The 23,674-nt window shown below is 45.0% G+C and overlaps 1 protein-coding gene across 1 annotated transcript in view; it reads left to right on the plus strand.

The window, feature by feature from the left end:
• Positions 1-23,674, plus strand: part of Psi (P-element somatic inhibitor) — a gene marked incomplete in the record, with an annotated part of 171,897 nt that overhangs the window by 142,574 nt on the left and 5,649 nt on the right.

Genomic DNA, 23,674 nt, shown 5'->3' on the forward strand with positions numbered 1-23,674 from the left:
GATAAATATGGTATCTCAAGAATAAGGTTTAAATACCTAAAAATATATTTCATTTTTTTTTTTTTCTTTTTATATCTGATGAGTTTTGAGTTTTTATACTCTCATAATCTGGTCCTGGAACAGGCTTGAATGTTGCCGGCCCTCATATACATCACAGCTTGGGTGATCTAGTGCTTGATAAACCACATAAGTCACTGGGCAAGCTAGCTACAATAAGGTTCATCCAACTAGGTACATTTATACACCATACAAAGGTTAGCACATGCACCACTGACTACAAATGCAAGTTTTTACAGATAAATCTCCAGCCAGAGTGACCATGACGAACTCTAGCTCAAGTCCCCTCAAAGTCATCATCATGACAAGAAATCGTAATGACACGATTGAGTCATGACGGATTTGAGGGGACTTGAGCTAGAGTTCGTCACGACCATGCTGACCGAAGATTCGTCTGTAATAAGTTGGGTTTGTGGTCAGTGGCGCCTGTACTAACCTTTCTATGGTATATAAATATACCTAGTAACATTCAAGCCTGCTCCAGGACCAGATTATGGGAGTATAAAAACATCAGAGATAAAAAGATAGAAAAAAAAAAAAAAAGGAATGTATTTTTAGGAACCAGACGAGCCTGGCCCATGGTCGGGCTCAGAGTAGAGAAGCTCTCGAAACTCTTCAAAGGTATATCAAAGGTAAAGGTGTTATTCTTGTGATGCCATGTTTATATAAAAATACCAAATATTACTAGCAAAGGTACTTGGCATACTTTTGGAGATGTTACATAAGTAAAATTAGTGGATAGTAAAAATATCAGTGCCCCACTGCACAAGGGAGTAGAGAGTAGAGCAAAAAACTGCAAGCACGAACTACCAAATTACCAGTTTTAATGACACTAAATTTATTGACCAGGAAAACAGTTTTATAACAGAAATTTCAAAGGCATATGCTGAAAGTGGCCCTAGAGTAACAGCATATAAAATTTACAAGATACTATATGTACAAGAGGAGAGGAAGATATGAAGAAATTTTAACTGATTGCAAATAATGTAATAACATTCTTAGCAAAGTTCTTAAAGGCACAGTCCTTGCACTTGTGTGATTTCTCATCCTCACAGTAGACAGAAACACTTAGCCACAACTTCATAAAGTCAATAGTAAGACATCACTAAAGACCTTGGTGGGCAGAGGAAAATGTGATGATTAACGGTGACAAATTCTAACTACCGTGTTCACCATAGGTACAAAAAATGAAGGTAAAAAAACTAGTCAAGGATGCAGTACGCAGTCCTATCAACCCATAGAATGAAAGGAACATGCAGAATATTTAGGAAAATGATGCAAGTGCATCCAAGTTGAAAGGTGTGAACTTTCAGAATGAAAAGTTACACCCATGTTACATTCGAGGTTACATGTTTTCACTTCTAAAAAAAATGTGTTCAGTCAGAGCAAGTTATGAAAATAAAAAATTACACATTTAATTTTCTCCTAGCATGGTTAATAACGCTGAAACTGTTTGGAATGCCTCGAATCACAGAAAAGAGAGAGATACCTTATAATTTTACATGTATGTGAGGGAGAGAACAGCTGACAAATCCAAACCTTTGCTCTCAGCTGAGTGTGCACTAAGCCTGCACTGCATCCTTATTTTATTTTCCATTTTCATGTCATAAAGGCATTTTTGTCGTATATAAACGTTTGGCGCAAGTGTGGTGGGTACTTACTTTTTTGGTACAATTTAGTCAAGAGATGTGGATTCTTAGAAGATAAAAGGGTGAAATATTGTGGGTGAAATGACAATCACATAACCCACACGTAGGAAACTAAAACTTGTGAGAACATTTTGGACCAAATCGGTATTAGTTATAATGACAGTTCTGTCAAACTAGCAGCAGATGTATATACATCTGGTTTGTTGATGGTTGCTACCAGCATGGGGTCATTATAAGAGTGCAAAAACTCGTTGTTCAGCAAGGTAATTCAGAGGTTTCTTGGGTCTTGTTCCTCTTCAAGGGGGGCTCCTTGGCGTGGTGAAGAGGCTCTTGGTCTGAGGAATTAGCCCTGTCGGTCTTCTTCCTCAGACCGAACCTAATTACCCCCCATTCTCCCCTCCCCTATCCCATCCTCCCCATCCTCCCCTTTTTCCATTCCTCCTCCTCCTCCTCACCCCTCCCTTTTGCCCTTCCTCTTTTTAGCCTTCGTGATTTCTCCCACAGGCGCGCTAGTTCCTAGGTAGGGGAAAGGACACCGGGGTCGATCCCATTCCGTTGAGGTTTCTTGGCGGTGGCGTAGTTTGCCGTGGAATCTGGATTGCCTAGGGATGTCCCGATCCCTCTCCGGTATCCCGGAGTAGCTTTGGGTGTCTTTTGGGCGACGGGTGTATCTCTGGAAGCCACCTTTCGGATTCCGGGGGTGGTGGCTGAAGGAGGTATGCTTTGTGGCGGATATCCGGCCGCCCTCTCTTTTGTCCACCGAGGTAGCTCGGCAGATGTGAGGTTGCTATCCCGGATTGCTGGTTTACTGGCATGAAGGGTAGGGTATGGCACGGGTTCCATGCTGCATCTGCGCTACTAGCGGTGTCGAGTCCTCTTGGGCGCGGAGGGAGATTTCCGGCCCTTTCATTCCTCCTGGGAACTATTCCTCCCCGCTCCCCCCTTTTTTTATTCTTTTTTTTGTTTTTATTTTCTTTTCTTCTTTCTTTTTTTTTCTTAAAAACAAAAAGCAAAGGAGTAACCTAACCATGGCAGCCCTAGTCCATGAAACCACTACCCCCGGGCCCCTTCTTGATACCGCACCCCATTCTGACCCTGCCTTGTGTTTAGACCACTCTTCGGACACTCCTGATGCCCCTGTACCTCTTGCTGGTGCTGTTTCCTCACCCGCTTCAGGTACCGGGGCTTCGACTGACTCCTTCGATTTGTCTGAACTCCGCTCTCCTTTGACTATGCTTCCGGCTTCTCCCTCTACGGTACGGCAATTTTCGAATCGCCCACCCATTTCATGCCGGACCAACTCCGGTCCTACTCCTAAACGCCAACGTCAATCTCCTGATGATGCTCCGTCGTTACCTTCCCATTCTACTCGGAAACGACCGACACGTCAAGCACTCCCTCTCCACGCTCAATTTCGGACCACACAATGGACTAAATTCTTTACTTTAAGACCAACTTCTTCTTCTGCCTACCTTTCTGACCATAGTATTGCCAAAGCGCTCCTGCGTCATGTTGGCAGAGATATTTCATTTCACGCTCTCAAGAGCGGTACGCGCATCGTCACTGTCCAGAATGCTACCCAAGCTCATGATCTTTCTCTCCTTTCGAATATCGATACTACTCCTATCACTATTGAAAAACATCTTTCTCTCAATTCTTGTAGTGGTACTGTCATTCTGCCCCATACCATAGTCCAACAGAATTTCCAGTCATGTGGCAATGACATTTTTGAACAGCTGGAACTCCAGGATCTCCCAATCCTCAAAGTAGACACTTATGTCCTTCCTGCCCGGGGGCGGAGACGTTACCCTTGCAATGTGGCTCGTTTAACTTTTGACAGCCGAGAACTCCCGTCCTCTGTATATGTCGCGGGACATCGGTTACAAGTTCGAAAGGTGATACCTACACCGCAACAATGTAGAAATTGCTGGCGTTTTGGTCACCCAGCGAAATATTGCAGATCTATGGCCGAATGCCCAGTCTGTGGTGCCGACAACCATTCTAATACATCTTGCAGTCAACCTCCATCTTGCCTTAATTGTAATGAAGCTCACCCTTCGTACTCCCGCCGTTGCCAGGTCTACTTAAATGAACGTGAAATCCGTTGCCTCAAAGAGGCAGAAGGTCTCCCTTATGCTATGGCAGTTACTCATCTCCGCCTCCAAGGGAGACTACCCCGTGTTTCTTATTCTCGTGTTTCCAAACATCCCCCCACTTCTGGGGTCCCATCTTCTGCAGCCTCCTCTGTTGTTACCCCTCCCATAGCCATTACGGCATCTAATCCTTTTGCTGTCCTTGGCTCTGACGTCCCGACTACAACTCAGTCTGTTCTCGCATCTTCGCGTCCTTCCTCACAAGCCCCAGTATCGACAAGACCTCGTACGACACCTAATACCAATCGCCCCTCTACTCAGAAGTCCAAAAAATCCACATTGCTCAAATCTTCTTTGCCCCTTCCTTCCCTTCTTCCACCTCCACACGTTACCTTTCCAGTCTCTGTACCTAGTTCTTCCCCTCTCTCTGGCTCTATTACAAGTGTGGAGATTCACCCTCCTCCTCGTACTATGCCTTCCACCCCCGTCCCCTCCCAAGTTTCTCCCTCTTCTGTCACCTCCCAGGTTTCTACCTCTTCTGTCCCCCCCCACACTTCATCTCCAGTCCCTTACACTTTTCCCTCCCCCTCTACTTTGGTACAGTCCATTACTGTCCCAATCTTTACTCACCCTCCTCCTCCTATCTCCAATATGGTTTCCCATACATCTTTGAATTCAGAAACACTTGAAGCCATTTCAGAATATATTGCAGAGACTAAACCTTCAATGGACACTGATTCACTTCCTGTTCCTTCTCTTCCCTCTCCTCCATCTTCACAACCCCATTCTTCGCAACGCTCCGTTCCTTCGCTACTTGAACATCTTCCAATGCCACCACACGTTGACTTTTCTAACCCTTCTAGTCCGTAGGTGCCTTTACCTACAGATTCCTGATATTTTCTTCATCGCCAATCATGGCCTATTTACAGTGGAATATCCGCGGCCTCAGGGGTAATCGGGGTGAGCTTCAGATGTTGCTTTCCAGGTTTTCCCCTGTTGGTGCTTGCTTACAAGAACCAAAATTACACTCGGCTGTTTTCCAACCTATCTCAGGCTATAATTTATTGTATTCTTCTGATCCTTTCTCAGATGGGACCTTTAATGAAAGTGCCCTTCTTCTACGCAATGATATTCCGTACTGTCAACTATTTGTCCATACCTCGCTGCATTACACTGCAGCCCGTATCCACTTGAATAAGTGGTTTACAATATGTTCTTTATATCTCTCTCCTTCTCGAGCATTTTCTATCCCAGACTTTGCCTTTCTTGTTTCATCCTTACCACCACCACTTCTGTTACTTGGTGATTTTAATGCCCACCATTTCCTCTGGGGGGGGTCTCATTGTGACTCACGTGGCATTCAGTTGGAGGCTTTTCTTGCCTCTCACCCCCTCCATGTTTTAAATACGGGTACTCCCACCCATTTTGATCCTCGTACTCATACTCTCTCTTGCATCGATCTATCAGTCTGCTCTTCCTCCACTGCACTAGACTTCACCTGGTCTGTTCTACCAGACTTACATGACAGCGATCATTTTCCGATCATTCTTACTTCTCCTTCCTATTCACCACCTTCCCGTAGCCCTCGCTGGCAATTTGATCGGGCAAATTGGGATCTTTACTCACACCTCACTGCTTTTAGTGAGGTTCCTTCTTCATCCTCCATTGATGAGCTCCTACACATCTTCTCGACATCAGTTTATACCGCAGCTTCTCATTCTATACCCCAAACCTCAGGCAGGCATTTTCAGAAGTGCGTGCCTTGGTGGTCTCCTGCTTGTGCTCGTGCAGTACGTTTGAAACGTGCTGCATGGGGCAGGTACCGGTACAATAGAACCGCTGAGAGACTTGTTGATTTTAAGCAGAAGCGTGCGATCGCTCGCCGTGTCATCCGTGAAGCTAAACGCACTTGTTGGCGAGACTATGTTTCCACCATCACCTCTGCTTCTTCTATGAGTGCAGTCTGGAAAAAAGTGAGGAAATTGAGTGGTAAATACTCTCCTGACCCGGCTCCTGTTCTACGGGTCACTGGTGTTGATATAGCAAACCCTCTCAACGTTGCCATTGAACTTGGCACACATCTGGTCCGTATTTCCCGAGGGCTCCATCTATGCCCCTCGTTTCTTTCCTCAAAGTCTGCCAGAGAGTTAGTACCCTTGGACTTTTCTTCTCTCAGAGAAGAACAGTATAATGTGCCTTTTACACTTCAAGAACTGGAGGCAACGCTCTCAGCTTGCCGATCATCGGCAGCTGGGCCTGATGACATTCATATTCGTATGTTACAACATTTACATCGGTCAGCCCTTGTAGTCCTCTTACACCTCTTCAATCTTATTTGGGCACAAGGAGTTCTTCCCCAGCTGTGGAAATCTGCCATTGTTCTCCCTTTCCGCAAACCGGGTACTACAGGACATGATGCCTCCCACTATCGCCCCATCGCTCTTACAAGTGCAGTTTGCAAAGTGATGGAACGCCTCGTAAATCGACGTTTAATGTGGTATTTAGAGACTCACAACAGTCTCTCCGCTAGTCAATATGGCTTTCGTAAGGGTCGTTCTACCATAGACCCCTTACTACGCTTGGATACGTATGTTCGTAATGCCTTTGCGAATAATCACTCAGTTATTGCCATATTTTTTGACCTTGAGAAGGCATATGACACAACTTGGAGGTATAATATTTTGGCCCAGGCCCATTCCTTAGGCCTCCGAGGCAATCTACCATCCTTCCTTAAGAACTTTTTAACTGACAGACATTTCCGTGTTCGAGTCAATAATGTTCTTTCCCCGGACTTCGTCCAAGCTGAAGGTGTCCCTCAGGGATGTGTTCTAAGCACAACACTTTTTCTCCTTGCTATAAATGATTTGGCCTCTGTTCTTCCACCCAATATTTGGTCATCACTCTATGTTGATGACTTCGCTATTGCTTGTGCAGGCGCTGACTGTCACCTTATTGCAGTTTCTCTCCAGCATGCGGTCGACCGTGTTTCCACTTGGGCCACCACACATGGGTTTAAATTTTCAAGTACCAAAACTCACCAAATTACTTTCACTAGACGCTCTGTTATCTCCGATCATCCTTTGTATCTCTATGGCTCCCGTATCCCCGAACGTGATACAGTCAGGTTTCTAGGCCTTCTCTTTGACCGTTGGTTAACCTGGAAACCTCACATTACCTCTCTGAAGGCAACTTGTCACAGCCGGCTAAACCTTCTTAAAACCCTTGCTCATCTTTCCTGGGGAGCTGATCGTCGAACTCTGCTTCGCCTACATTCAGCCCTCGTTTTATCGAAACTCGATTATGGTGACCAGATTTATTCCGCGGCCTCTCCTGCTACTCTCTCTAGCCTTAACTCTATCCATCACCAAGGCTTACGTTTGTGCCTTGGTGCTTTTCGCTCTTCCCCTGTTGAGAGCCTCTATACAGAAGCAAATGTTCCATCCTTGTCTGATCGCCGTGATGCCCATTGCCTTCGTTACTATGTACGCTCTCACGATCTACACAATCCTTCCATTTATAGAATGGTCACCGATATTAGTAGACATTCTTTATTCGTTCGCCGCCCCTGTTTGCTCCGTCCCTTTTCTCTTCGCCTACTTTCACTCTTGTCTTCCCTTCAGTTACCACCTTTATATGTTCATGTAGCATCTCACTTTTCCCTACCCCCCTGGGAAGTTCCAGCTGTTCGGGTCTGTTCTTTCTCACTCCCTTGCTCGAAAGCTCAACTGCCTACGGTGGCTTCCCGCTCTCTTTTTCTTGATCACTTCCACTCTCATTCTCATGCCACCGCTGTGTACACAGATGGCTCTAAGTCTTCAGACGGCGTCGGATTCGCAGCAGTGTTTCCGGACAGCGTCGTACGAGGGCATTTACTATCTTCAGCTAGCATTTTTACTGCTGAACTGTATGCCATTCTTGCAGCACTTATTCGTATCGCATCTATGCCTGTGTCATCATTTGTAGTAGTCTCAGACTCCCTTAGTGCTCTACAGGCTATACGAAAATTTGATACATCTCATCCCCTAGTTCTCCGTATCCAACTTTGGCTACGCCGTATCTCTACCAAACATAAAGATATTGTTTTTTGTTGGGTCCCTGGTCATGTCGACGTACAGGGCAATGAACAGGCAGACACTGCTGCGCGGTCAGCAGTATATGACCTACCAATTTCCTATCGAGGTGTTCCATTTCTGGACTATTTTGCTGCAATAGCTACCCACCTTCGCACCCGTTGGCAACAACGTTGGTCAACTCTGCTCGGTAACAAACTTCATTCTATTAAACCGAGCATAGGTTACTGGCCGTCTTCTTGTCATCAGTGCCGAGGTTGGGAGACCACTCTCTCCCGCCTTCGCATTGGCCACACTCGTCTTACTCATGGGTATCTCATGGAGAGGCACCCTGTTCCTCTCTGTGAGCAGTGTCAAGTTCCAGTATCGATTAGCCACATTCTGTTAGACTGCCCTCTCTATCACCGAGCACGCAGAATTTACCTCCAACGTCGTCTTCGTTCTCCTACTCTCTCTTTACCTTCCCTTCTTGCTGATGGACCCTCCTTTAATCCTGACTCTCTCATTGACTTCTTGACAACGACTGATTTACTCCACAAACTCTGATGATACTTTTCGCACTCCCCTCAGCCCTTTCTGGTTCAGTCTCTTGCTGCCCTTTACCCTTTCACCATCCACTGCCCCGCTGTTATCCGTAACCTGTTGCTCATCCATCTCCCTTTTGCCACCTGATGCCCTCGCTTCCTTCCTGCCCTGCAGCGCTGTATAGTCCTTGTGGCTTAGCGCTTCTTTTTGATTATAATAATAATAATAATTGGGTCTTGTTAAATCATTTTTGTTAACTTATCCTCAGCAGGGATCAAATATATAATGGAAAGTGCTATGCATGCACTGGATGTTGCATTTTGAACACCCATTGGAATTTTGCTGTCTGCTCTTCTTGAAAGACAGGAAGGGAATGAGTGATGGTGAATGTGTTTTACTTTGGGTCACCCTGCCTTAGTGGGAAATGGCCAATATGTTAAAAATATATGCTGTATATACATACATACAGTGTGTGTATTTCTTGCTTTTAAAGCAAATTTGCTTACTTTGCGTAATGAAAATTATTGTTGCACTAACTGATAATCAGTTTGAATATTACAAAATTAACACTTCATTGATAAATAGTAGTAGATGCATTAAGAATGATTTTAGACAGGATAGGTAGGATTAAGTTATAATGCATAATTTTTTAGCAAGGTTTATTTGGTTTTGGCATAAAATTAAAGATTTGTGATGTCAATCATTCACATGAACATGCATATCATTACACAAGCTATTTTTTTTAACTATATTTAAGGCAATTCAGCTTCTTTAGCAATACATGGTCAGTTGAAATGTGAAATAACTAGTATCTGTCGAGGAGGGAAAGAAGGTGTGCACAGCATTAAAAATCAGTGCTAGAGAAGACATCGCCATTGATCTTAAAGGAACGTACAGATTAACGAAGTTATCAATTTGTTATCCTGCCACAGAAAGGAAAACTAGTAGACATGTACAGAATGACAAGCATTGTGTCTGTGTTTTAAAAAGAGAGGGTGTATGTTGAACTAAAGACTGATTTTGTTGCGAAGTATTGTGAAAATACTGGGAAGTCAGAAGTACGTATATGTAATAATTTTGTTAGCTAGCATTTCTCTGCTCTCAAACATTTAAATATTCAATTGACATACTGTAGAGGAATTTATCAAATTTGTCTTGTATAACACTGAAATAATTTTTAATAACAGTAGATGGGCAGATCACTGATTTGGTAAGTATAAAACAAGAAGAGTGGAAGGCAACTTTTAAACAGATCTCTAGGTGTTTTTAAGAGAACCTTCTAGGATCTTCAAATTCAGTCCTGATCAACCAGGCTGTGGTGCAATAGATACAGTTAAAGTGGAAAAGTTTAATAGAGGTCTGAGGTAAGATGTCCTCATGGGTGATGTCCAGAGTAGTATGCCACTCGGATCATTGTTTTCCCTGATAAGGTTGATGTATATAAATGAATCTATAATGAATTGAAATGAACATTTTTGGTAACAAAGTAGTACTCTAGCCCCTGGCTAGAGCTTTACTCCAGACCCATGCAGGATTAATGAAGAATATCCCAGCAGGAAGACTGATAAATTGAGCAGTTGGAGTAGGACAATAGAAATAATGTGGAGAATTGGCATGTAATAGAAATGGCAGAGAATGAAAGTAGGTCATGTAAATAGAGAAAAAACCGTCAATTTATGCGAGACCTTTGTACTTGAGTCGTTAACGAAGATTGTTGTTGGAAGAACACTAATGAAACCATGATTTCCTTTGCAGTACTGTCCAACTTCAAAATAAGATGCATAGGTGGGAAAAAGTTTAAAAACACTTAATCTTGTCTATTCAAAACAAAAATTGGAATATGCATAATGAAAAACGGCTACCATAACTAAGAGGGACAAAGTAAATTCAAATGCATTACTCTTGAACTCACTGGCTAAGTGAAGGAAAGAGAGATGGCATCACACAATAAGATATCAAATATTAGAAAAAAATTTAATAAAATTATCTGACATTCTACAGGTAAAATAATAGAGGCGTTACTCTTAACCATGCCAGAGAAGGTAATGAAATGATAGTAGGCTATTCAGTCACTTTGGGAGAGAAAGAGGAGGTAGGACGTGCCAAAACTATTGGGGAATATAAACGCGCATCAAGTTAAGTTTTGACGACTGGACACCAAGCTCGGCTCTCTTCCTGCAGTTTCGAGTAGGTGTTTACACACTTAATGAAATGCGATCACAAAGTATAAAGAAATGATGCATAGACAAGGTGTACAAGGAATGCAAGTCAAGATATGGGGCATAGCAAATACTCGAATAAACTGCAGGGATATTAGGAAATGTTTCTTGGACGTATGAGTGGTAAGTAAGGAAGTGTAATGTGCTAAGCATTGGCAGTGATGGCGAGCCATGGGGTTCAAAAGTAATCTGATAGGATTCATTCATGTCAGTCAAAAGAGGTGCACTCCAAACACTAGTACCCCGTTCTTAAATTCTCATGCTCTGTATAATTAAAACAAGTCAATTTTTTTTTTATTACTGTATTCTCCCTTCTCATGTTCAATTATTCTAGCCCACCTTTCGCCTAACAGTACCTCATACTGCAACTTATTAATTGTCCCCTTCTTTCATTTGTTCAACTCGTTTATTTGTACCCAGTGAAACCCTTCTCTTCGCACAATACCTGATGAGTGGAGCTACCATTAATAACAAAAATATCAATTGCATTTATAAAATCATGTATATTTAAAATCTAACCTTCAACTTTTTTCCCTACCAATGGTGTCCAGCAAGCTGACCATTTCGAACACTTCATCATGCCTCCTATAATTATTTCTTTTCTTGAAACTCTTATCCTCTAGCCTGCTCTTTCTGTACATACATGTCCCCATTGTCATTTAGTGAACATAGACACTTTAACATCCAGGTTGTGGAGCCTATGCTTTACAGGACTGTGGCTGCTCATGGATCTTTTAGGTGTTTCAGTGAGACAGAAATCAAATTTGTGGAAATTTAGTGCACTCTTCCAGTGCATCATTGATACAGTCCGCTCTGTCCTATTAGCGGATATTAGAAGTGTACTTTAAATCTAGAGCAGTTGCAAAAAGTGACAAGCAAATTAACTAATTTTCTGCCACATATGACATACTTTCCACCTCCCCATCTTGCTCCTTGTATGCTCACTGTGAGGGTCAAGGGTAGGCTTAGCTTTACTGCCAAGTGGTGTTTTATTAAAGGATATGCAGTGATAGTTGTAATAATTTGATATAGTATGCCGGAAAAGAGGATATATAGCACTTTCGTTCGTTTTCCACAGTTCTTCCCAGAATTAAATATCAAAACCTTGCTAGATTTTATGTAATATAGCTTCAACGTACCAAACAATTTTGCTAAAGTTCAGATTACCCTCCTTTGTTAGTGCAACAATGAGTGTACTCTGCTAAACAAAGTGATCATTAAAAGCCAGGATTGTGCAGGCTCTACTTAGGACGTTAAAACACACACACGACACACACACACACACACACACGACACACACGACACACACACACACACACACACACACACACACACACACACGACACACACACACACACGACACACACACAAGACACACACGACACACACACACGACACACACACACACGACACACACACACACACACACACGACACACACACACACACACACGACACACACACACACACGACACACACGACACACACACACACACACGACACACACACACACACACGACACACACACACACACACACACGACACACACACACACACACACACGACACACACACACACACACACACGACACACACACACACACACGACACACACACACACACACGACACACACACACACACACGACACACACACACACACACGACACACACACACACACACACGACACACACACACACACACACGACACACACACACGACACACGACACACACACACACGACACACGACACACACACGACAGACACACACGACACACACACGACACACACACACACACACACGACACACACACACACGACACACACACACACACGACACACACACGACACACACACACACACGACACACACACGACACACACACACACACACGACACACACACACACGACACACACACACGACACACACACACGACACACACACGACACACACACACGACACACACACGACACACACACACACGACACACACACACACGACACACACACACACGACACACACACACGACACACACACACGACACACACACACACACGACACACACACACACTACACACACACACACGACACACACACACACGACACACACACACACGACACACACGACACACACACACAGGACACACACACACGACACACACACACACGACACACACACACACGACACACACGACACACACGACACACACGACACACACACACACGACACACACGACACACACACACACGACACACACGACACACACGACACACACACACGACACACACACACACGACACACACACACACACACGACACACGACACACACACACACGACACACACGACACACACGACACACACACGACACACACACGACACACACACACGACACACACACACGCACACGACGACACACACACACGACACACACACACACACACACGACACACACGACACACACGACACACACACGACACACACACACGACACACACACACGACACACACACACGACACACACACACACACACGACACACACACACGACACACACGACACACACGACACACACACGACACACACACGACACACACACACGACACACACACACACGACACACACACACGACACACACACACGACACACACACGACACACACACGACACACACACACACGACACACACACGACACGCACACGACACACACACACACACGACGCGCGCACACACACGACGCGCACGCACGCGCACACACACACACACCACACACACACGACACACACACACGACACACACACACGCACACGACGACACACACACACGACGACACACACACACACGACACACACACACGACACACACACGACACACACACACGACACACGACACACACACGACACACACACGACACACACACACACGACACACACACACACGACACACACACACACGACACACACACACGACACACACAAGACACACACACACACACACACACGACACACACACACACACACACACACGACACACACACACACACACACACACACGACACACACACACGACACACACACACACGACACACACACACACGACACACACACACACGACACACACACACACGCACACACGACACACGCACGCACGACACACGCACGCACGACACGCACGCACGACACACGCACACACGACACACGCACGCACGACACACGCACGACACACACGCACGACACACACACACGTCACATGCACACACGACACACGTGCACACGACACACACACACACGACACACACACGACACACACACGACACACACACACACACGACACACACACGACACACACACACACACACACACACACACACACACACACGACACACACACACACGACACACACACACACGACACACACACACACGACACACACACACACGACACACACACACGACACACACACACACGACACACACACGACACACACACACGACACACACACACACACGACACACACACACGACACACACACACACACGACACACACACACGACACACACACACGACACACACACACACGACACACACACACGACACACACACACGACACACACACACCACACACACGACACACACACCACACACACACACCACACAACACACACCACACACACACCACACACACACACCACACACACACACCACACACACCACACACCACACACACACCACACACACACCACACACACACCACACACACACCACACACACACACCACACACACCACACACACACACCACACACATCACACACACACCACACACACACCACACACACACCACACACACACCACACACACACCACACACACACCACACACACACCACACACACACCACACACACCACACACACACCACACACACACACCACACACACACACCACACACACACACCACACACACACACCACACACACCACACACACACACCACACACACACACCACACACACACACACACACACACACACACACACACACACACACACACACACACACACACACACACACACACACACACACACCACACACACACCACACACACACACACACACACACCACACACACACCACACACACACCACACACACACCACACACACGCCACACACACACCACACACACACCACACACACACCACACACACACCACACACACACCACACACACACCACACACACACCACACACACACCACACACATCACACACACACACACCACACACACACACACACACACACACACACACACACACACCACACACACACACCACACACACACACCACACACACACACCACACACACACACCACACACACCACACACACACACCACACACACACACCACACACACACACCACACACACCACACACACACCACACACACACCACACACACACACACACACACACACACACACCACACACACACACCACACACACACACACACACCACACACATCACACACACCACACACATCACACACCACACACACACCACACACACACCACACACACCACACACACACCACACACACACACCACACACACCACACACGCCACACACACACCACACACAAACCACACACACACACCACACACACCACACACACACCACACACACACCACACACAAACCCCACACACACACCACACACACCACACACACCACACACACACACACACGCACCACACACACGCACCACGCACACATACACCGTACGCACACCTCACCCATCCTGTCACATTCCAAACGCTATTACACACACCATTCACACTTCACGCATGTCACACAAAATACGTTCGCTCTGGCATGAATGTATGTGGACATATACATACATGTTTGCTTACACTCATACCTACCTGCACTCACACTGTGGTTGAGGAGTGGGTGATTCACTTAGACGTGGTGCCACATGTTTTGTATTTGATGTGGGCACAGATTCCTCCTGGCGGTGGTTGTAGGCTTTGTGGTGGTGTTTACAGGCTCTTTCTTGGTGGTGACCAGTTCTGTCTGCGGTGGTGGTGGTGACTGGTTCTGTGGTGGTGGTGACAGGTTCTGTGGTGGTGGTGACAGGTTCTGTCCCTGGTGGTTGTGACAGGTTGTCTCTGGTGGTTGTGAAGCCTTCAAGAGGAAACTGGACAAGTATCTTCACCAGGTGCCAGATCAACCAGGCTGTGATGGATGTGTGGGGCAGCGGGCCTCCACAAGCAACAGCCTGGTTGACCAGGCAAGCACCACACGAGCCTGGCCCATGGCCAGGCTAAGAAAGTAGATAAACTCTCGAAATTCTTCAAAGGTATATCAAAGGTGGTGATAGGTTCTGTCTGTGGTGGTGGTGATAGGTTGTTAGGTGGTGGTGACAGGTTCTGTCTGGTGGTGGTGACAGGTTCAGTCTTAGGTGTTGGTGACAGTTTGTACTGGTGGTGACAAGTTCTGTTTGTGGTGGTGACAGGTTCTGTCTCTGGTGGCAAAAGGTTCTGTCTGGTTTTGAAAGGTTCTGTTTGTGGTGGTGATCACAAGTTCTGTGATAGGTTCTGTCTTGTGGTGACCGAGGTTGTCTGGTGGTGGCAGCAGAGGTTCTGTCTTTGGTGACAGGTTGTCTGTGGTGGTGGGTGTGACAGGTTCTGTCTGTGGTGATTGTGACATGTCTGGTAGTGGTGACAGTTTGTGGTGTTGGTAACGGGTTCTGTCGGGTTTTGAAAGGTTCTATTTGTGGTGGTGGGTACGGGTTCTGTCTGGTGGCAAAAGGTTCTGTCGTGTTTTGAAAGGTTCTATTTGTGGTGGTAGGTTCTGTCTTGTGGTGGTGACCAAGGTTGTCTGGTAGTGGCAGCAGAGGTTCTGTCTTTGGTGACAGGTTCTGTCGTGGTGGTGGTGACGACAGGTTTTTTGGTGGGGTGAAAAGTTGTCTGGTGGTGGTGACTGATTCTGTTGGCAGGTTCTGTCTGTGGCGGTGGTGACAGGTTCTGTCTTGTGGCGGTGGTGACAGGTTCTGTCTTGTGGCGGTGGTGACTGGTTCTGTTATGTTGGCAGGTTCTGTCTGTGGTGGTGGTGACAGGTTCTGTGGAGATGACAGTTTGGTAGAGGCGAGAGAGGTTCTGTCTGGTGGTGGCGGCAGCAGAGGTTCTGGCTGGTGGTAGTCGTGGTGGTAAAAGTTCTGTCTGTGGGGGTGATGGGTTCTGTCTGGTGGTAGTGGTGACTGGTTCTGGCAGTTGGTGGCAGAGGTTCTGTCTGGTTCTGTGGTTGTCGTGGTGGCAGAAGTTCTGTCTGGTTCTGTGGTTGTCGTGGTGACAGAAGTTCTGTCTGGTGGTGATTGGTTCTGTCTTTGGGGGTGACAGGTTCTGTCTGTGGAGGTAGTTAAAGGTTCTGCCTGGGGAGATGACTGGTAGTGGTGACAGAGGTTGTCTGGTGGTGGCAGAGGCTCTGTGGTGACCATTTCTGTATAGTTGTTTTGGTGTCATCAGTGGTTCTATCTAGTGGTAGAGGTTCTGTCTGTGGTAGTAGAGGTTGTCTGGTGGCAGCGGCAGAGGTTCTGTTTGTCATGGTATGGATGGTAGAGTGTCTGACTGGTATTGGTGACAGCCAGGGTGGTGGTGAGGTCGAGGTGCTGGCTGTGGTGGCGACAGCCGAGGTGCTGGCTGTGGTGGCGACAGCCGAGGTGCTGGCTGTGGTGGCGACAGCCGAGGTGCTGGCTGTGGTGGTGACAGTCGAGATGGAAATGAATGGTATAAAATACCGACACAGTGGAAATATAGATGCACATGAAGTATAATGTGATCCTTTATTGACAACGTTTCGCCCACACACTGGGCTTTATCAAGTCACAAACGGATCTACCTGGGTGAAACATAAGTGAGTATCTATAGGATGAGATTGCTGGGTCAAGTGGAGAAAGCTGCATGTGACAATCTTCCGAGTACAGTGATAGTCTAAAAACTTGGGCAGCTTTTAAAAGAGATTGGATAAGTATGTGAGTAGACCTTCTGCAGTGTTCCTCGATTCTTATGTGGGATAGCGATGAAGTTTCTTGGCAAGACGTAACTTCCCTATTCACCAAAGTACCTACTACACAAGCTATCGATCTCTTGCACAGGAAAATTGACGATTCACTTGATCTTCCTATTCCAGCCACCGATTTCATCGACCTTGTTGAACTATGTGTTGGCCTTCCGTGTTTCTCTTTCAGCAGACTTTTGGACTACTCATGGGTTCGCCACTCAGTGCCGTCCTGGCGAACCTATACTTGGAACATCTGGAAGCCGAGCGGTTTTCCAACATTCCCTCGTCTGTCACCCGGGTTCATTATGTTGACGACATTCTCATCATAACTCCCAGATGCTTCAACATTCAAGCTCGCCAACACAAGCTCAACCAGGTTGAGCCCTCAATCCAGTTCACACAAGAAGTCGACAACACACTTCCTTTCCTTGATGATGTTCTCTGCAAAGCTGACCATGAACTTCGTTTTGAAGTCTGTCAAAATCCTACCAACCAACACGATCTTGTCCTCTTCTCTCACCACGACACCAAAACTTAACATGGTGTAATTATAGACTTTTTCCTGCTTGCACTTAGAATCTGCAGCAATGAGTTCCTTGAGAAAGAATGCACAATTATTGAACAAGTATTTTCCAAACTTCACTATCCTCATCACTTCATCAGAGACTACAGATGACTGGCATTAAACATCTTGCACACCCAGAGAAGACACTGTCGAGAAGAGATGCATAGTCCTTCCCACCAACTCCATTGCCAAACACGTTTCCAACATCTTTTCCAAAACCTCATTCCAAGTATCTACCTCCACAACCACGACCATCAAGGACCTTACCAGTAATAGACAAGACAAGCTTCAATCCTCTGCAGGGGTATACACAATCCCTTGTAATGACTGCAGCAAATTATACGTCTGCGAAACATCCAGAGACCTCCAAACACGTATTTCAGAACAGCGGTACGCAGGCGGATCTGATAATCCAAGGAATGCCTGTGTTCAGCACCGAAATTCACACAACCATTTAATCAACTACAGAAACACACGACTTATCGACAGAGAAGAAAATACCAAAGAATCCTGGAATCTTCACTTATCTGTGCATCCAACAATTTCAACCAGAACAACGGCTTCTATAGCATAGCTGAACATCTTGCCAAGACAGTTCTTCATCGCTATCCCATATAAAAATATAAGAATCAAGGAACACTGCAGGAGGTTTACTTGTATACTTCTCCAATCTCTCTTAAAAGCTACCGAAGTTTTTAGACTATCACTCTACTCGGAAGAGTGTCACATGCAGCTTTCTCCACCTGACCCAGCATTCTCTTCCTATAAATACTCACGTATATTTCACCCAGGTAGATCTGTTTGTGACTTGATAAAGCCCACTGCGTGGGCAAAACGTTGTCAATAAAGGATCACATTATACTGTACGTGTTTATATTTCAACAGCCGAGGTGCTGGCTGTGGTGGTAAGTCATGGTCGTTTGTATTTCCTTTGGTGTTTGTGAGAGATAAGTTCCAATTTAATCGTGTGTGTGATTTTCTTGTCATCTTAAATGAGTTCATCTATGTTGCTTTCACCATGTCATTACTTGACTCAATAATTATCACTTGAAAAATTACTAATTAATATCCCTGCGGTTCAATTTTTGTGTGTAATTTATAAGTGTTTTGTTAAAGTTTTATCCCTGATGAAGAGCTTGTCCCTGTCAGCCCTGTCTGTGTCCTGCATCTGTCTATTGTTCTGTGCTTCTCCAGTGAGATAAGACTTCCTCACTTTTTCCCTCACTCTTTCTCCAAGCTCATTACCCCTCAACTCGTATAAATTTTGATACCTTTGCACTGCAGGTTTCGCTGGTTTACTCGCTTAAATTTTCATACAAAGAATATTCTTTATTTAGGTGTTTGAATGTTACTCATGTTCCAAGGTTAGTCTATGCTGCTGCTTCTCTTGATCTGTTGTGTGCCTCGTAAGCTACCTACCTACCTACCTCGTTTTTTTTTTTCTTTTTTAACTCCTCTCCCTCCCAGCAGATAATAATTGGGCTTCTCATCACACAGGGTTAAATTTCAGTAATATTTATCTTGCCATTTGTGAAGTCTATGCAGTGTGTCTTTGTTTTCTTTCATCCACCATAATTTTTACTTTTTCTTTGAGTCCTCTTCAAACAAGGATATTATAAAAAGTAACTCTTGTAAACAGGTTATTTATAAACACTTGTTTAGTATTTCCATGTCCATGTGATTACTTTCTCTTGCCCCGGTTTGTTTCTTCAGTTTACTAAGTAGCCTTGTGTGTGTGTCAGTGTTAAAGGCCTTCTTGCAGTTTAGGGAAATGTACCCACCCATCTCTTTCCTGCTTGATTAATTGTCTTATTTGTGGTTAATAAGAGATTACCTTTCATTTCTGAATCCATACTGGTGGTGTGTAAGGAATCTAGCACTAGAGGTTGAACAAGCCTAGCACTTGGAAGTCTTCAACTTCCAAGTGTGACCCCTTGTTTGTGTCCCCTGTGGAACATCCTGTCTGTTCCATGCTGTGTGTGTGTGTGTGTGTGTGTGTGTGTGTGTGTGTGTTTCCTATTCTCCTATTTGATCATTTATTTTTATTGTGATTATTGTGTGGGTTTGGTTCTGTGTTGACTATGCCCTATTCAAACTTCAGCTTCTCTTCTGATTGATAATTTCTCTGTTCTCTGGTATTACGTTTAATATGTACCTTTTACATTCTTTTGTGCTTTACATGTTTTCCTGGTGTTTGTCTATTGATATTGCTGTTGTAACCATGGGTTCTGTTTGTGATATTTCCTCTGGTTGTGCAAACTTATCTGCTTTTCAGATAAAACTGTGGCCTGTTTATATTATAACAATATATTAGTCAAACATTCCATGTGTGTACTGTATTTGCTTCAATAACCCTATGACCATTTGAACATAACAGAATTAATGTTTTCAATAAATTAAATAATACTTAATGTAAGCTGCTTCAGAATGATTGTAGAGGATTATGCTATGAAATGACTGCTCTCATAACCATAGTCAGTAGTTGGATAGAGCAAGTGGATGGGCACCCTCAGAAATAATAGATAAACACAGCAGCAGAAGTATGAGGCAAAGAACCAAGACTAGTGTATCTTTGTTCCATGAAGCACAACAGGCATGCTCATTTTATGGTGGTTGTGTCCTTGGCCATCAAATGTTTAGGGTGCAGTTGCCCCATTGACTCCAACCCAGTTTGGCAGACAACAAGTAATAAAGCCTGTCTGATAAGGCAAATCAAACCCTGTAAGCCATCTAACCAGACTACCTATGTACGGATGAGGCTTTTCCCCGTATAACTTTGGTATTCGAGCAACCACAGTTACATTGAGCTAATTTTAGAAAAGTTAAGTTGTTTGCCAAGTTGGTTTTGATCTCATATTAATAATTTGTGTTCCTTGTTAATTCACAATAAGATATGCCTTGATATATTAGGCAGAGAATTTGAAGGGTACATGTTAAAGAGAATGGGTACTGTTGAAGGAATAATTAAGTACATAAAGGGTTAATATGGTTTGGTTATTTAAAAAATGTGAAACAAGATTGGTTGAGGATACACAAATTTAGGGGGTGGGTGGAAGTATTCTTCCTAGAGAAGTTAGTGAAAGTTGCTTTGACATGTAGGGTCATGAGCAGTGTGAATTAGATTGGTGTGTCTAGAAATTGTTTTGGGGATTTTATATGCTGTGAGCAAATCAGGGTAACTGGTTATCTGGTCTTTATTTTTGGAAGTTGGAAATATTGTATATTCCGTAGGAATTAATGTACAGTCTGTCATTTACCTGGATCAGGGCATTACATGATGTAGAACAAACCATAATTAGATCGGAAAAAGGAGGGTCATGTAATACTTATCACTGACTAGTTGTCTTCCAAATTCACATAAGTAGTTGTACCTTATAAAAAAAAATATGGTGTAACCTTCATGTAACAGATTTCAAATTTAACACAAAATCGTTGGCTGGACGACATTCAGATGCAGCAGACATTTGTTCAATCTGGTATTGAATATTCTTTCAGTCGCTGTCTTGCCAAAAGGGTGCCGATATCCCAATTTAGATGACCCTCCGAATTGCAACATCCCCCCCACCCCACCTTCAAGATGTGCACACGAACATGCAACACCTCATGCCACTCCACACACGAACATGCCATGCAATTCCACACCATGCCACGCCAATACACACACCATGCCATGCCAATACACACACCATGCCACGCCATGCCAGTACACACACCATGCCACGCCATGCCAATACACACACCACGCCATGCCATGCCAAGCCAATACACACACCATACCATGCCATGCCAATACACACACCATACCATACCATGCCAATACACACACCATACCATGCCATGCCAATACACACACCATACCATACCATGCCAATACACACACACCATACCATACCATGCCAATACACACACCATACCATGCCATGCCATGCCAATACACACACCATACCATGCCATGCCAATACACACACCATACCATGCCATGCCAATACACACACCATACCATGCCATGCCAATACACACACCATACCATACCATGCCAATACACACACCATACCATGCCATGCCAATACACACACCATGTCATGCCAATACACACACACTACACACACTACACACACACACTACACACACACACTACACACACTACACACACACACTACACACACACACTACACACACACACTACACACACACACTACACACACACACTACACACACACACTACACACACACACTACACACACACACACTACACACACACACACTACACACACACACTACACACACACACTACACACACACACACTACACACACACACTACACACACACACACTACACACACACACTACACACACACACTACACACACACACTACACACACACACTACACACACACACACACACACACACTACACACACACACACTACACACACACACTACACACACACACTACACACAAACACTACACACAAACACTACACACAAACACTACACACACACACACACACACACACACACACACTACACACACACACACACTACACACACACACTACACACACACACACTACACAAACACACACTACACACACACTACACACACACTACACACACACACACACACACACACACACACACACACACACACACACACACTACACACACACACTACACACACACACTACACACACACACTACACACACACACTACACACACACACTACACACACACACTACACACACACACTACACACACTACACACACACACTACACACACACACTACACACACACACTACACACACACACTACACACACACACTACACACACACACTACACACACACACTACACACACACACTACACACACACTACACACACACTACACACACACTACACACACACTACACACACACTACACACACACTACACACACACTACACACACACTACACACACTACACACACACTACACACACACTACACACACACTACACACACACTACACACACACTACACACACACTACACACTACACACACACACACACTACACACACACACACACTTAACACACACACACTTAACACACACACACACTTAACACACACACACTTCACACACACACACTGCACACTCACACGCTACACACACACTACACACTCATTACACACACTACACACACACACTACACACACTACACAGAGACACACTACACACACACACACTACACACACACACACACACTACACACACACACACACACTACACACACACACACTACACACAAACACTACACACAAACACTACACACAAACACTACACACAAACACTACACACAAACACTACACACACACACACACTACACACACACACACACACTACACACACAAACACACACTACACACACACTACACAAACACACACTACACACACACTACACACACACTACA

This window comes from Cherax quadricarinatus, chromosome 8 (assembly GCF_038502225.1).
Source record: "Cherax quadricarinatus isolate ZL_2023a chromosome 8, ASM3850222v1, whole genome shotgun sequence".
Classification (NCBI taxonomy): Eukaryota; Metazoa; Arthropoda; class Malacostraca; order Decapoda; family Parastacidae; genus Cherax; species Cherax quadricarinatus.